The sequence below is a fragment of the Helianthus annuus genome, chromosome 5 (genome assembly GCF_002127325.2).
Source record: "Helianthus annuus cultivar XRQ/B chromosome 5, HanXRQr2.0-SUNRISE, whole genome shotgun sequence".
NCBI lineage: Eukaryota > Viridiplantae > Streptophyta > Magnoliopsida > Asterales > Asteraceae > Helianthus > Helianthus annuus.
This window is the reverse complement of record NC_035437.2, coordinates 48,439,115-48,446,817: the sequence shown is the minus strand read 5'-3', so window position 1 is coordinate 48,446,817 and position 7,703 is coordinate 48,439,115.

The following is a 7,703-nucleotide window of genomic DNA, read 5'->3' as shown; positions in this document are numbered from 1 at the left end:
AACTAACTTATTGACTTATTAGCTTTTAGTCATTTTACATCAATAAGCTAAGCCAAACACTTTTAAAAAAAACAACTTATTGACTTATTGCCTTTTCCCACCCCATAAGCTAATCCAAACACTTTTTCTAAAAACTCCTTTTCAAAAGGTCATAAGTCAATAAGTCCTTTTCCCAAAAGTCCTTTTTAACTTAAATAAGCTTAGCCAAACATGCCCTCAGTATAGAAATTAATAATTATGTTCGAAGATACAAAATTTCAGATTAGAAATTTCAAATGTTAAGAACAAATCGGTTGGTAACATTCCAAGAAGCTTGCAGCTTCTACTTGACTGTTGAATAATCCAAGGTAAAATTACCTGCCACCAAGCATTTTAATCTTATTTACCAAAACACTTCCCTAAACATAATAAGCATGTAGTCTTATTATCTGATGAATCACGTCACTACCACTACAGTATTATTTCAGTTGCATTAAAATCACATAATTTAGTTCCTGCAATGGATTCTTCCTTTTTCCTAGAAGCTGACCCATGCGAGCTTCCCATCTACCACATTTGTGATGGGTCAATCCTCGGTATTTTGAACTTCCTCATGAGAATCCTTTACTTCATCAACGTAGTCATGATCAAGTTCTTCTTTTGATAAGTTCCCCGTCTATCAATTTGAGTAAATTAATTCTCTTAATGATCATGGAGATTGCAAGTTGCAACTACTACCCACCACAAACGTGAGTTATGTCATCCTCATAGTCACTTAAATCAAAGTTTAACTCAGCATCAGTTCACCCAAAACTTGATTGCCTCCTGATCATAAGCTCTAAAAGTTCATTTAGCAAAGAAAGTCAAAACCATGATCGAATGTGTAGCCAAATTACATTTCTCATTGTAAACACTCACCAAGCTGCATCATGGCAGATCCTCCTGTAACAACCTCTTCGTTCCTTCACCGCTAGCGCTTGCTTATTGACATAGTAAACTTCCAGCATCGTTTTCAACAACACTATAAAACACAGGGATGCGCTGAACCGCAAAAAAGAAACCTACTATCTGAAATAATCATATATCGGTTATCTTATCAATTTTAGAAACCCATGATAATAGTGAATTAAGGATTACAGGGCTAGCTTTGACTATCTTGAAAGCAGGAACCACCAAAACAGTGACAACTAAGAAAGTCAAAGTCTTAAATCAGTGTAGTTATCCTTTCAATGTCTAGAACAATACAACGCTAGAACATATTTTGATAAATTGTTGGGAGATCATAATGACTTAAACAAATTTCGTTAATTTCAGACTATTTAGGTAGTGTAAGATCCCCTGCCTTTTGAGATGTATTTTTAGTCTGACCACCTGCAAACAGTTTGGATCTTTAAATAGGACCATGACTTGGTGTTGACCAATCAAGGCCTAATTTATGAATTTAGATTGCAAGCAGTTTGGATCTTTAAATAGGATCATGACTTGGTGTTGACCAGTCAAGGCCTATAAGGTTCACAAAAAAAACTTGTAAAATCTTCCCAATAACTAAAATTGACCATATGGAAGGTGAATTTTGACCTTAACTTTCAACCTCAAAACACACCCAACAGTTTACCATTGATTTTGATCTAGAAGATTCAATTATTTTAATTTTAATTGTATAATACAACATTTTAGATGATTGAATAGTTACTGCAGGAATAGTCGTGAAGCACTAAAACAGAACCCAAACGTCCTTGATGTTACCGATCTAAAGGAAAATAGAATCATGAAACCGAAAAGGCTTACCTAAGTACTCGTCGGAACCATAGCCTTGACCGGAATCTGATATGTCGTTGCAGTATGGGTTTAATCCCACCAAATCAGGCACTGTAATCCCGATCAATGCCAATATAAAACCCAATAATCACCACATCAAAGAATTTCACACAGAACAACCAATAAAGTAATTAAATAGATGACTAAAAAACTTGCAAGTACAAATAGGGTTTCAAATTGGTGACCAAAACCTGATTTATCCATGATTGAATCTAAAGTAATACAACTTCATCAATATGATTATGAGAAAGGGGTTCCTAACCTGATCAATATGATTATGTTCCACAGCGGATATAATCTTCCTGCGATTCCACATGGATTGAAAGAGGAAAACTGATACAAAGAACGATATGTTACAGAGAGAACACAGAAGATCGATTGTATGAAGCGGCTGTAAAAGTGAATAGGGTTTGAATGATTCGTGGGGATACTAATGAAAATCTCGGGTGCATGAATTAGAGGCTGGCGAAATTTTTGTGCGTTTTAAAAAAGTTGCCACGTATTGTTAAATTGGTAATGTATGGATAACAAATCATCAAAAATAGCTTTATTATATTAGTAAGTATAGATAATAAATATAACTAAATGTTAAGTTATACTTATATCTCATTATATATAGTGCTGTTTTCACTCATTACTATATATTATTACTATATATTACTATATATTGAATTGAAATGAATAGTGATTTTAAAATTATAATAATATATAGTTTTTTTTAATACTTTTATTATTTAATATTATAATAATAGTTATTTTCTTTACTTTTTAACTTTAATCCTTTTTTTAATATCAGGGTTGGGATAAGTTTGGTGTCAACCGGTATCGAATCAGTACTGGTATCAAAAATACCGGGACGGTCCTGTTCGGTATCAGTACATGAAGGTAAAAACCGACACTAATACAGAAAACGCCAAAAGTTGGTGCCGAATTGATATTGGAAATATTTTGGTTCGGGAAATTCAGTGTTGCTACCCGGTACCATTTGCTCATCCTTGATCACGGTTACCGTACGAACAACGGTATCGTATAACTTTTTTTGTTGATTTTCTTCAACTTTTAATTTTTTTCTTTTTTAGTTTCAGGAGTAGGGATGAGCTCGGTGCCAACCGATACAGAATCGGTACTGATACCGAAAATACCGGTTAGGGTACTGGTATATGAAGGTAAAAAACGGTAGTGAACCGGTACCAGGAACGTCAAAAGTCGGTACCAAATTGGTACTTAAGATCTTTCGGTTCGGCAAATTTAGTACCGGTACCCAGAACAATTTGCTCATCTCTGACCACAGGATTCATACGAACAACATCGTTACCATACAACTATTTTGGTTGATTTTCTTTCGGTTATCTTTTAGTGTTTTTTTCTACAATTTCTTTTTATTCTTGTCAGCAGTTCCGTTCGCAACACGCTCGTAGTGATTTCAAAATACATGTAAACACAGACTAAATAACAAAAGTAATTCACCGCAACGCGGCGAAGTTCTTTAAACCTAGTTTATTTAACATATTACATACTTTTCTTTTTTTTTTTTTTACCAAAATAACAAAAAGAAAACAAATACCAAAAGCGAAAAAAGCATATTTTGTAAATTTCTCCTTAACATAGGTTATACGTTAATGACACAAGCTCGTGAAGAGTAAGCTTTAGTGATGTTAAACACGTGTTGATATTTTCAATTGTGTGAATCTTAATATTGTAAGTTAGAGCGAGTGTCAGTACAGTAACGATACCGTGACGGACCAGACCGATACTTGCCGAACAACATCGGTGAATTATTTGTTTTTATATGTTTCTATAAAACACATGTAGATATTCTTGTGGGCTATATCTTCGGTTATACCGAGTGCTAGTGTCAAATCCGCCGCAAAGCGCGGACACTATTTACTAGTTATACACATATTCTAAACGAGAGTGATAATAAAGATGTTTCATCATGTGATATTTATTTAGGACATAAGACAAATTTCACAACTCACACTATGAATTCAAGATGTTATTAGGGATGATGGTTGGAACATGATTTGACACGTAAAAATATGAATGGAAGACTACATCATCCCCCTTAATGATTTATGGTGGTTGGCGTGGATTGAACCATTAAGAGTCAGTATAATGCAGCTTAACTATTCAAGGGTAAATTTCTGACCAATTCAGATTAGAGGTCTTAACCATTCAGACTCAATATAATGTTTAAGCATTTAAAGACAAATGTCTGAACTATTCAGACATCTGCTCGTAAAACAAACATTCTGAATCATTAATTGTTCAACCAATGTCTAAACCATTAAAAGCGTTGTTGGGATTGAACCCTACCAGAGGAACAGATAATGTAAAGCCAAAACCGAATCACATCAGTGGACTAACAATAAGCAGCAGCCTACACTTTGCTTTCCCCTTGACAGTGGTATTCCAACAGCTGATGGATCTTAAGTACTGCTCACTACAACAACTGATGAACCAAACACTGATGAAACTCTAAAGAACTGCTGAAGACAGACATTGTTGCTCTATCTACTGTTGTTTCCTAAGTACTGCTGAAAGACACAAGCACTGCCCACTCAAAGACTGATCACCTTTGAAGAAAGCACTGAAGTTCAACATCAGTGCTCAGGCTACAACAGTGGAACGTGAAGCAGTTGTTATCTCTTGGTTTGTATTGTACTAATAATCAGATGTTGCATATTAGTAGTTTGTTTAAAACAGTGTATATAGGTTGTCAGTTTGTTAGATGTCACTATCATGGTGACGTCAGCTGAGATGCTTCAGTGGTTTGGTTTGCCTATAAATGGAGCAGTACCCTGTAATGTTACATTTGATTGACTGAGTGGATTCTTCTTCTTCAGTCCAATCCTTTCATCTTGTGCAACCAACCTTGGGGTATCAGGCTGAGGGGGAGCTTAGTTCTGTAAACATGCTGTAATCATTTGCTTTGTATTTCAATCATTCAATTTAATGAAAAGCATTTGTTTATCAAACTATTTTCCTCTTTGATTGTGTTTACAAAGTTTGTATCCATTTCCGCTGCACTTTATATCATTTCATATATTCTGACTGTTCAATTTATACAAACAAACACAATCATGAGAGCCTTAGATCCTAACAATTGGTATCAGAGCTTGGACAGTCAAATTCGATCTAATAATCAATTTGACATAACAGTTCAGCTCACAATTCATTGATACTAAGGTTGGTCGTATTTTAGTTGAAAAACAGAGTAACGAGAAATCATGTTCAAAATGTTGACTCAAAAGCTCTGTAAAACAACCAAGATGTCATAAGATTCACAAATCTCATACAACTGATGATGTCATGCACAAATCACTCATAGTTTCCAGATCTGAAAACTTATCTGGTAACAATGGTGTGCTCATCTTCATTCAAAATTGATTTCAACTGTTGTTATGAAATTTGTGATGTTTTCATATTTTACACTAAAGTATGAACCTCAGATCAGCAAAACCTATGTTCATCTAAACACTAGTGTTCTACTGACATAGATAGAGGGAAATAAAGCTTTAGTCAAAATTTCTTATGTGCTCAAAGGCAGGTTGAGAATCCTCAAAAGGACCAAATCAACTTTGTCATAACACATTGAGAAAATATGGTGTCAAAATAGTCCTAATCATACGTAATGTGAGATCTGGTAATAAAACATGTACAAATGTGGCTAGATCTCTGAAAACATTACTTCAAAATGATTCTGGACTAAGCTTGTTCAAAATAAAATCTCCCAGTGAGTATTTCTGAACATGTGAATGGAAAGGGTAAAAAGGGAAAAGGGAAATGAACAAATCTCAAAGTGTGGTTGTCTTAAAACTTTTGAATCCAAAAGAAAAAGAGAATAAGCATAAAACACTTATGAGGTCAAAGTTTGGGTAAACAGTGGTCATCATCCAACTGAGTGCTTTCATCAAATACAGGAATCGTTCAGGTAACTATGGCATCTCCAGTGATTATCCTTAAAAGAAGAATTTGCAATCAATTGTCAAGAAAATGACCCCAAACAATGGTCAAAATAACTTGAGAATGATATGATCATGAACTTATTTGAAAAGCTGTCAGATCCTTTTGATGATTTTCAAAACTTCCTTTAATTTTTTTAAGGTGTTTTTCTCTAAATAAAACCAGATATATATATCACTTTTTATAAAATATATTTTGTACTTTTACTCATTTTTTATAGTAAAAGTTCATCTCTGGTCAGGATGCAATTTCCTTATTTTTGTGTGAAATTGCTATCCTTAAATCTGATCAAAAGGAAATGGCACACATATCAAGGTCATGTTAAGCTCAAGTTTGGTTGTCACAGATCAAAAATTGAGTGCAAATTGATTTTGAACTACTGAGATACTCATGTTCTAGTTCAAGTAATTAGACACAAAATGAGTAGCTTTAGTAGAAATGTCTTCATCATCTGGGATGCTAAACCACTATCTGGAATAATGGACTTTTGGCAAAACCTTGAACAAAAATTTTTGTAGATGACTGCTGGCAATTTAATCTTGATAATATACATCTAAAATGTATTTTGTTAAGAATAGCATTTCTGGTGCTCAACAGATGTTAGATAAGATATTGTGCTTTCACAAGACAAAATCAATTCGTGCATCTGAACAAGCAGATGCTAAAATTTTTTGTCAAAAGTCAAAACACTGTTGCACAAACAGTTGTTATACTAATGGTCCTCATTATTGTTTTTAACCACTATTATACCTTAAATGCTGTTGTGCTTCAACATCTGCTCTTTAAAGTCTGTCCACTATTGATAGTCAACCCCTGCTCTTTTAAAAACACTGATGTTTAAAATCATTGTTCCATCCACTGATACACCCACGCTTCATTTCATTACCGTTGTAACTACTGATGCTTGATCCATCAGTGCTTGATCCATCAGCTTTTAGCCGTCTGATCATTATAACCGTTGCCACATCAGCATTCACTTTTTTCCCTAAAATAAAACCCTGATTAAACCCAAACAGGGGCTCACACTGTCGAATTGAATTCCAAATATTCTCTTCACAAAGCAGTTTTCCACTCTTCTTCACAAAAACCTTCTTCGATCTTCTGCATCAAAAATGACGAAACCAAAATCGAAGTCAAAATCAAAACCATCTTCTTCCTCCACCCCAACAGACGCCACTCAAATGGCTGTCGAAACCACGGAAATCCGTTACAAAGCCCCTCACAATTATGTGGGTATACTCACAAAACCCACAACTGACAACACCTTCGACTCCATCTTTAACATCTTATCTGCATCAAAGTACAAAACTTTGATAACTGCAGACGCTCCCATTTATCTTCAAACCCAGAGAGAGTTCTGGAAAAATGCCACCCTTGAAAAACAAGGAGACATCATCACAGCCATCAACTCCTCAATACAGGGTAAGAAGGTTCAAATCTCTCCACAATCCATTTCTGAAATCTTTAAACTCTATGATTTGAAAGGAAAAACCTCATTTTCTAAAGACGAGTTGAAAAAGGATTTCATAAACAGGGGCTATGCAGAGCAACCTAAAAGGGATACCTTACAAAAAGGTTATTTTCCTTCTGCACCCAGATTTTTATTTCACACACTGTTAATGTGTGTTTCTAATAAAACAACGTCTTTTAATGAAATACCAACAAAAATTCAATGCCTGGGGTATGCAATTTTAAACAATAAAAACTTTAATTACTCCCAGGAAATATTTGATGATTTGGTAAAAAGACGTTAATAATAAGGCATTTCTGCTCTTTCCAAGATTTTTAAGCTACTATTTTGAACAAAAATTTGTAGAGAAAGAAGCAGATTTGCCCAAACAAGGTGCCTCTTTTAAAATAAACTGCTTAACACCTGAAACATTCTTTAGAATGTTGGCACCAATAAAAACAAAAGCAGAGGTGCCTGAGCAAAATTTAGC